The following is a 9,924-nucleotide window of genomic DNA, read 5'->3' on the forward strand; positions in this document are numbered from 1 at the left end:
TCTCATGGAGCCCCCCTGCCACAGTGTGGTTGTGAGCCAGCACCTTACCTGTGGTACAAATCCCCATGGAGCTCAGCTAGCTTACCTCAGCCAGGTGCAGTGTGGGAAGTGGGAGCAAGCACATGGTGAGACTTGCTCCTGCTCCTGCTCCCAGCTCACCTTTTGAGCACATGGTGGCCATTAATATAGAGTTAGTCAGAGGGGCCTTAGTTTTCCCCAAAGGAAAGAGAAGGTTCATCCAAGGAGTCTCCGGCCTGGCTGATCTCTTCCAGAGGACAGGTGATTGTGTCAGCACCACGCTCATCTGCCAGTGGCCGCTGCTCTCCAAATCGAAAGCTGCCCCATGCAGCCTGAATGACAGTGCTCCAGCTGCTGTCTGCACCCAATTCCCTTCGCAATTGGTCACGCCAGTATTTGTCTAGTAGCATCCTGCTATTCCATGCAACTGTAGAGCATTCCCGGGCTCTAGCATGGGGCACACAACTCCTCCAATGCACTGGGTTGGAATCAAATGCCTCATGGCTCCCTTTGACGGCCCAAAAGCACCACTAGGTAGTACTCAGGCCTTATCCTCCTGGTGACCTTTGCGTTTGCGGTGATAGCCTAATGATTACATTTATGTGGGCCACCCTTTGGCCTGGTGTACACCTAAAAATTAGCTCAACTTGGCTACGTGGTTCAGGGCGGTGAAAAATTTCCTGCCCTGTGCATCACAGTTAGCTCAACCCAACACCCAGCAAAGCCGCTGCTAGGTCACCAGACAAATTCCTTCATTGCTCTAGCTACTACTGCTATTAATTGTGTGGACGGCAAAACCCCCTTCTGTCGATATAGGCAGCAACTATGTTACAGGGCTACAGCTATGTGGCTGTAGCATAACCATGGCCTTGGGAGGTGCCCTCCTGCCACCTCACACACTTACACACCAAGCTAAGTTCATATGAGGGGCAAGGCTGCTGCCTTGCCCGGTGCCCATCCCATCACTCCGTAGCTGCTCATGCCAGGATATGAAACTAAGGGGCTTGTGTACGATGCCTTCCCCAACCCACCCGCCCTCATCCAAGCACTCCCCAGCCCTCATCCAAAGCCCAGGATCATGGCTAAGCTGGAGCGTGTCCTAAAGCTCAGATTTCAGAGTAGCAGCCGTGTTAGTCTGTATCCGCAAAAAGAACAGGAGTACTTGCGTCACCTTAGAGACTAACAAATTTATTTGAGCATAAGCTTTGGTGGGCTACAGCCCACTTCTTCCAATGCAAAGCTCAGAGGGGGTTCAGGGTCAAGTCCCCTCCTGGGAATATTCCCTGCCACCAGCTGTCTCCCTCTGGAAGCTATTAGCTCAGGCGCTTTCTCCAAGGGGAGCTAGCCCAGGGCTGGCACCTGGAGAGAGGCATCTCTCAGCTACCCGGGCTCAAATCAGTCAGGGATTTATAGGTCAAACCCCACGCACAACAGCTGGACCGGCTTCTGGGGTGCTTGTGGTGTCAGGCATGACTATCCACTAGGTGGCGCCATATATCCAGAAATGCTCCCTCCCCCACCACTCCCCAAGCTGGCAGCTCTAAGGGCCTGGGTGACAGAGGTGCAAGGAGCCTCCAAGGCTGGGGCCCTGGGTCCTGATCAGGGCCGGCTTCAGGCACCAGCCCAGCAAGCAGGTGCTTGGGGCGGCCAAGGGGAAGGGGCGGCACGTCGGGCTGTTCGGCGGCGGGTCCCTCTCGGAGGGAAGCACCTGCCACCGAATTACCGCCGAAGAAGAAAGCGCTGCGGTGAAGCTGCCGCTGGAGTGCCACTGATCGCGATTGCGATCGCGGCTATTTTTTTTTTTTTTTTTCCCCGCCGCTTGGGGCAGCAAAAACCCTGGAGCCAGTCCTGGTCCTGATGTGTCTTATTGCACAGTTACTCGTCAGTAAGCGCCACTGCTCCAGATGTGAGAGGCGCACATAGCTCTGGCCCCGCTCCTGGCTGCTGGCTTTGCTGCTTGTATGTGCTATCAGTCCCCAGACTCAGCTGTATATGCCCCTTCGGCCCGTGGGGGACAAGGTTCTTATGGCCCAAGGGAAGTGTCTTACGATGAGCCAGGGGATTTTTGCACTTTACAGGCCGCTTTATTCTAAAGCTCAGCTAGATCTAATTGCACCTGCTGAGTGACTGGCCCGAACACACACAACGGCAGGGCCATCTGGGGAAGGGCTGGAGTGGAGGTGGAAATAGCTCAGCTACTTCCCTGCTTGTGAGGCATTGGATGCCTCCAGCACTGGGACTGTCTCTGTGCACTGCAGAATGAGGAGACTCTTCCTAGCTGGCTTTCGCTGCTCCAGATAATGGCTGCAAATAAATTCGCCCCTTGTTCTCCCTGAAGCACCTCACAGGAGGAAGGCTGGCCCCAGGGAAGTTAATGTGAGTTTTGCCATTTCCATTCATGGAGCCAGGATTTGCCCTCCCCACCCCGAAGCAGACAGGTTATTTAAAAGGGTTTGGGGAACAATGATCCAGCTTTGGGTTGTTCACAAACTCCTTGCTCTGTGATTGGTCAGCCAAGTTCCGCAGCATTGTTTCTGCTGCTCGATTGGCTGGGTGAGACTTCTTTTAAAGAGGCAGCGAGTTAGCAGGGAAAGACAGTCCAAGCAGTATGGTGGAGGAGTTGCCTGGCTGGGACAGGCCAGGGGGCCAACCCCATCCATTTCAGAGGAAGAAGGAAGATACCCTGAAGTGGGCGGTTATGGATTAGCTGGTCGGGATGGGAAAGTTCTTTCCTGACCCTCTCCAAGATGAGGGTGGTCTCTGAAGCATGAGAGTTTCTAACCCTTCCAAATTCCTGGGCAGTCTGTTTCTTAGCAGTCTGTTTGTATGTGTCCATAGGCACCTGTACAAAGAAAGATGAGCCATGGCCCAGGCATTAGCAAGAGCAAATCCAGCTGGCAAAAAGCCTGGGCACAGTAGGGCACATATCTGAGCAAAGCAAGGCAGTGTGTGGGCCCATTCCTGGGGAGAAAACTGCTTTACTAGTCCCCCATTACGCGTGCATGCAAATGTCCCAGAGCAGCCCCTGGCTCTGTCGCCCTGCTGTCTGCGATCCACTCAACACACAGCTGCCGGTGGAGTCGTTCGCAGGGCACGGTTGACATTGAAATCAGGTGAGATGAGAAGGCTAATGCGCCGAGGCTGAACTCCCCTTCCCTTCTCCCAGGACAGGGGGTCTTTGCTGGGCCCCCAGACCGTGCCCCTGAATAGAAGCCGACGGCTGAGGAAGTTGGACTGACAGGCCCACAAGGAGCAATTTCCTAGTGCCAGTTAGGAGTCAGGTTAGACACAGAGGTTGCCACCTTGGATCACTGAGTGAGGCTGCCAATGATGGTGGAGTGGAGAGGGCTTGAGTAGTGAAGGGGAGGTCAGGATTTGCTATTGTGCATTTCAGGTGGCAGGGGAACAGCCAGCTGGAGACGTTGGAGATACAGCAAGGGGAGGGGGGAGGAGCAGTCTGGGACCCAGCACCATAGAGGTGGTAGCTGTGGGCGCGGATGAGGTCACATGAGGCGGGGAGAGAGGGGGCTGAGGTTAGAGCCTTGAGGAAGGCTAATGGGAGAGGGGAGTAGTGGGAGATGGAGAAGGAGAAGGAGCAGGCAGTGGGTATCGGCAGTACAGGGTGGGGAAATCAGGGCCTGGGGCACGAGTACCTGACTCTGAAGGCGCTGATGTAGGAGGTCTGGGGAGGGTCTCTTCAGTCCTGGCAGGAGATGACAGCTCCCTCTCGTTAGTAAGGAGAATGAAAAGGTGTCCTCTTTCCCTGGGGCAGGGACAGCAGCCTCTCCATGTGATGGTAACCAGGAGGTAACCCCCACCCCCATCCCTATGTTTCTGAGACCCATGCTCAGACCCCCATGTAGGGGAAGAGGATTGGCCTTCAATGGGAGGGGTCTTTGCCCCCCCCCATCACTAGCAGACCCTTCCTGGAGGGTCTCACCGTTGCGATGGATGGACAGGCCAGCCAAGGGTCCAGTCCTGTCCTCCCCTCTTGCTGTGGAGGGCAGGGTGGAGTGGCTGCATGCCATGGAGTGTCAGTCCCCTGAGGAGGAGGATGCTGTGATTTGGAGTGGGTGGGACAGGTTTTGCCCCCTCCGCTTCCTGGGGGTGGTGGTTTGAGAGGTGGGCTGGGGAAGAGTTCTCCAGAGACTGGGTGACCTCAGACTTGGAGAACTGCAGCCACCCTATTGGGGACTTCACTGGCTCTCCTAGTTTGCTAAACCCCAGTGAGCAGCGCTGTCACTTCCCTGGCATTCCTCGCGCCCTGCCAGCTGGTCCTCAGGATGTTTGTGCACAGAAGCTGATCAATCAGCTGAGCCCCTCTTCCTGCCTCATTTATTCCATGATGTCACAGCCCACCAGTTGACTTCACCAGGGTTGTGACAGTGATGTCACCAGTGTTGGGTGATGATACCATGGCATTAATCTGGGGCCTGGAGGAACAGGCCAGTTAGAGCAGCGAATGGCGCACAAATCTCTGACCCATCAGCAATGCTAGGCATACCAGAGTGTGCTGAGCCCTTGGAAAAGCAAAGGGTGGTGGACACACGCTAGCCCAAATAGTATTGGGGTGTGGCCCTTTAAACTGATGGAATGCTGGGAAATGTAGTCCAAAGGGATGCTGGGAAATGTAGTCCAAAGGGATGCTGGGAATTGTAGTCTGGGGTCAGGTGACTGAGGGCAGGTGTGTGCGGGGCTGTATAAAAGGCAAGCCCTGTGGTCAGTTGGAGAGCATTCAGGGTAAGATGTGGGGAAAGGCTCTAGAGTGGCTAGGCTGGAAAATAGTGAGGCAGGGCTGATGGAAAGGGGCTTGGGACAGGGTGTAGATAGACCGCAAGGAGGGGTGAAGTGAGAAAGAAGAGCCCTGCACACTGACTGAGGCCTCAGATAACACCTGCACCTTATTCAGGAGGCTCAGATGGGTGCTTCCAGTGTCATTGGGGTGGAACCTTGTAGATAGAACCTTTTGTTACCCCTGGGAGACAGGGCCCGCTCCAGCGTTTTTGCCGCCCCAAGCGGCGGAAAAAAAAAAGAAGCCGTGATCGTGGCGACAATTTGGTGGCAGGTCCTTTCTTCCCAGAGGGACTGAGGGACCCGCCGCCGAATTGCCGCCGAAGAGCTGGACGTGCCGCCCCTTTCTATTGGCCGCCCCAAGCACCTGCTTACTACGCTGGTGCCTGGAGCTGGCCCTGCTGGGAGGGGAAGGAAGTGTTTGAGATTTGTTCTGGAGGGCTGAACCCCAACCCACCCAGGAGACTGCAGGCCACTAGCTGGCTTAAGGGGAAACTGAGGCAACGATGCTGAGAAGTAAGAGTCTGTCCCGCTGGGGAAGGGAAGACAGGAAAACGCTGATTAGAGATTGGGGTGAGGGGAGAGAATCAGGTCTAAATGTGGGCAGACTTTAGTCCTGGAGTCTGACTACTCTAAAGTCTGCACCAATTGTCCCCTTGGACTCATCTCTAGTTTTGAGGAGAAATTACATTTGGGTGAAACAAAAAAGTGTCATTCTTCTGTCTGCTCTAATTCTTCTATCTGCTAATATAGATGCAAATAAACCAGCAAGCTGGTCCCTTGAATCATGTCTGCTGACCTTGAGCTTGGTTGTCCCACAACTGCTATTGGTTAACCTCTTATGTGTTGTACCCCCTCTCATCCTTGTACGCTCTCCGTGTTGAGATGGATTCTGGAGCTGCAGCCGTTTTCTCCCTAATTCTCTGTGTTGGGGCTGTGCAGTTGAGTGGTATGTGCATAATCCCATTTTGTGGGAGAAAATGGTGGCTTCTCCGTCCATCTCCAATGGAGACTCTTTCCTGTCCTAGGGGAAGAACCGATAGTGGTTTCAGCGCCTGGCATGAGAAGGCTCTGACTCCTATTTCTATGGCCAGCTCCTATGGCGCTTGGGTAGAGCCAGCCGCTTAGTGGAGGAAGTGGCTCGTGAATTGCGCACTTGTGCGATGTAGACAGAGCTGAGTGCTGTGCGGATTATCTGAGGGGCCCGTGGAAACGGCTGCCTTTCTAGACCAGGAGAGCGAAGGAGTAGTTTCTGCTGGAGCAGAGAGAGGGTAGGGTTTCCAGCCGGCTGCCGGATGAGTTACCAAAACCACAGGTCCCTGTTTCTGGAGTTACTAGTTAAATAAACGCCTGTCTTAGAGATGGGGCTAATTAGCTGGGAGCAGCCCAGAGGAGGAAAACTGTTCTTCAGTTCAAAGGACACTTACCAAAAATAACAGTTTAGCAGCTGGAAAGCTAACGGCCCTCCAAGCTAAAACTAATGCAAACCTTCCCATGCTGAGATGGCAACACGCCTAACTAATAGCATCACACCCATTCTGGGGGATTCCAGACAGAGTCAATCGCGGTCTGCTTTCAAAGGTGGGGTACTACTGGCCTTTTGAAAGAGGAGCAGGGGCCTAACTGACCAATCTGAGGGAAGGGGGCAGGAGGCAGAGAAAGGGAGCCGGAGGCCAGGTAACAGTGGAGAAAATAGGACCGAATTCAACAGTGCTGTAGGAAAGGATTAATCGGCTCTCACTTGCTAAGTGGCCTGGCCTGGAGAACTGATCTCAGTGATGTTATGTAATGCTTGTAACTGAGTATCTGGCTAGCTGGTGAGTGAATGAAGCCGTGTCTGGTCTGACGGGGAGCTGCTAGATCTTAGAAAGAACAAGTTTATTCAACATGAGACTTGCCTCTGGCCTTTTGGCAGCATGGTGTGGTGGGGTGATGGACCCCACCTCCTCTAGACGCAGCCTCCATTCTATCCAGCAGGTGTACAGGAGCAGGCAGTAATGTCTCCTTCACCCAGCTGTTGAGTACAGCGCATGACAGCTCTGATAGCCTTCATGTTGCACTTTGACAGGGAACTGCATTGGGGTAGACTGGAGCCTGTTGAGTGAGTTGGCTGGGCTTAGCAGCTGGACGTGGGGCTGTCTTGCTGAGTAATCCAAACCACACTGGGTCTGCAGAAGCGGGTTGGAAGCTCCTTCTGGTGTCTTGGTACTGCCGATTCAGTCCTGCTGGAACCAGGACATGGAGAGGAAATGCATGTGCCCATTGAAAAAGGGAAGGGGTGTTAGTTCAACACCAAGCTACAAAGAAAAACCATCCTGTATGGAGGTTGGTGGCTTTGGGTCCGTTCACCGCTAACACTGCAGGTAAGAGCTGTGAGCTGGGAGATCAAGGCTGGAAAATTCCCAGGGAACACTAGGAAAGTCACCAAATGGGGGAGAACTGGTATAAACACTGAAAAACCTTTCACCATGGGAGATCTGGGTTCAAATCCCACCGTGGGTAACACGAGACTGAGTGATCCCTCTTTACACACAGCAAAAATCACTGTGCAAACTGGCAGGACCGGCAGTCCGTGCTGAAGAGAAGTCTGGGACTGGGCTGTGAGTCAGGCCCGAGGTGCTTTGGCAGAGCTGAACGGGGAGCCAGGAAGGGATTTGCAGGGGGTGCTATCCTTGAGGACTGAAATGCATTGGCTGCCCTGTGTGGAGGAAATTTGCCTGGCTCCCAGGCATGTTGTATTCCAGGCTCTAGCTGATCCTTCACTCTGCATCCACGTGCCGGAGTACATGGGGGGCCAGTGGTAGAACAAGACGTGCTGCCTTCCTCACATCCCTGCAAGATCTGGGCCTGCCCCATGGTGGCCTGATGCTGCAGAGTGTTAGCACATTGCCACTGGCACCAGCCAGTGCCCTAGACCTCCTTGGAGCTGAGACTGTGGTCTGCTGAGCAGATGCTGGCAATTAGCACACCCTACTCTCTCTCTCCCCACCCCACTCCGATTTCTTGGAGACCGGATCTTGGCAGAGTAGGAAATGAAGAGTGCTGGCAGAGCAAAGGAGAGCGAGAGAGCAAGCAGAGCCGTTTACTAAACTGATGCCCAGGGTCGGCTCCAGGCACCAGCTTAACAAGCAGATGCTTGGGGTGGCCAAGGGAGAGGGGCGGCACCTGCGGCAATTCGGGGGCGGCAGGTCCCTCACTCCCTCTAGGAGCGAAGGACCTGCCGCTTCGCCGATCGCGGCTTTTTTTCTTTTTTTTCCAATTGCCGCCGCCGATCGCAGCTTTTTTTCTTTTTTTTTTTTTTTTGCTTGGGGCGGCAGAAATGCTGGAGCCGGCCCTGCTGATGCCTAAGGCCATCATAGTCCATTCTGATTGGATTTTAAAAATAGTAAATTTCATGATTTCCGATATTTAAATCTGAAATTTCATGGTGTTGTAACTGTAGGGGTCCTGACCCAAAAGAGGGTTGCAGGGGGGTCACAAGTTTATTGTAGTGGGGGGTCATGGCGTTGCCACCCTTACTTTTGCGCTGCTGCTGATGGTGGCACTGCCTTCAGAGCTGGGCGGCTGGAGAGTGCTGGCTGCTGCCAAGAGCAGCACAGAAGTAAGGGTGGCATGGTATGGTATTGCCAACCTTATTTCTGCGCTGCTGGTGGCAGGGCGCTGCCTTCAGAGCTGAGTTCCCGGCTAGCAGCCGCCGTTCTCTGGCCACCCAGCTCTGAAGGCAGCACAGAAGTAAGGGTGGCAATACTGCAATAATCTACCCCCCAGCCCTGCAATCTCGTTTTGGGTCAGGACCCCCAGTTTGAGAAACTCTGGTCTCCCCCATGAAATCTGTATAGTACAGGGTAAAAGTACACAAAAGACCAGATTTCACAGTCCGTATGTGTTTTTCACATCTGTGAATTTGGCTTCTGTTGAAATTTCCAAACAGACCTCTGTTATCTTCTCCCCCTACCTCCCTAGCCTTACCCACCTTTCTCCTCCCATCCTATAGGTCACGAGCAAAATCCTTGGTGCATGAAACTCTGCACCTTCCCCGTTTCACTGAAAAAACCCTGAAACTGCTTCAATGCAAAAAACTCTTCATTTTGGCCAAGGTGCCCTTTTTCGTGGAAAAAGTAGATGAAAGTAGATGAAGCTGTTTCATCCAGATTCACTGAGATGCTAGGCCTACATCTGAAATACAGTGCAATGCAGTGTTGGCTTACACAGCTGCATGGCGCTGGCTGGCTGGCAGCCATGGGTGGAAACACTTGCTCTTACAAGCACGCTTGTTGCCTCACAAATGGTTGTTGTAACATAGCTGCGTTGCAGCCCCAGTGCTGTGTTGTCACAGTCTGGTGTGGCCACCGCGTGATGACATTGCACCAAACCACCAGATTTCTGAACACACTGAAACCCCACCCCACTGAAATCAGCAGGAACCAAGAAAATACAAACCCAATGGACTTGCTGTGAAGAGAGGAGACTTGAGTTCAGCTGCAATCATGTGGACTCTTCTGCCTGCCAGCTAGTGGATAGATCATTGCTGAAATGGAGTTTTCCTCACTTGCTGTCTTGACTTGGCCCTGCTACAGCAGAGCCTTGAACTAGCAGCCTCCTAGTCTGTAGGCAACTGCCTCACCTCTGGAGCCAAAGGGGACCTTTGGAACCAGGCTAAGCTTATCTCAGCTAGAAACTATTCTGGGCTGATTTTGCCCAGACCTAGTTTCTTATGCCAAGCAGCTCAATGGTCAGATGGCTTAAGGACAGTAGAGGGGCAAACCCACGAAGGCAGGTTGCAATAAGTGGCTGGGGTAGTGACTTACAGAGGTGCCTGGGTCTGAGCAAGGGTGAGACCCTCTGAATTACTGTCTGTTCACAGCTGCATGGGCAAAGCTGGAGTGTCCCCCGGTCTGCAGGCTAACTGTACACTTGCCACACAACTGGAATTTGCCACAGCGTGACAGGCTAACAGCGCATCTGATTAACACCCAACAACCCGCGCAAGATGCACTCTGCCCAATATAACACACCAGCCATCAGAGCCCTGTGGCCATGTTTGCAGGTGCTGCGGGTCAGGATTGGGGGGGCATTGGCAGAGCTGTGTGGGAGCCCAGGGCTGGGATAGCAGGG

The sequence above is a fragment of the Terrapene carolina genome, unplaced genomic scaffold (assembly GCF_002925995.2).
Source record: "Terrapene carolina triunguis isolate 2854851 unplaced genomic scaffold, T_m_triunguis-2.0 Scaffold232, whole genome shotgun sequence".
In the NCBI taxonomy this organism is placed as follows: Eukaryota; Metazoa; Chordata; order Testudines; family Emydidae; genus Terrapene; species Terrapene triunguis.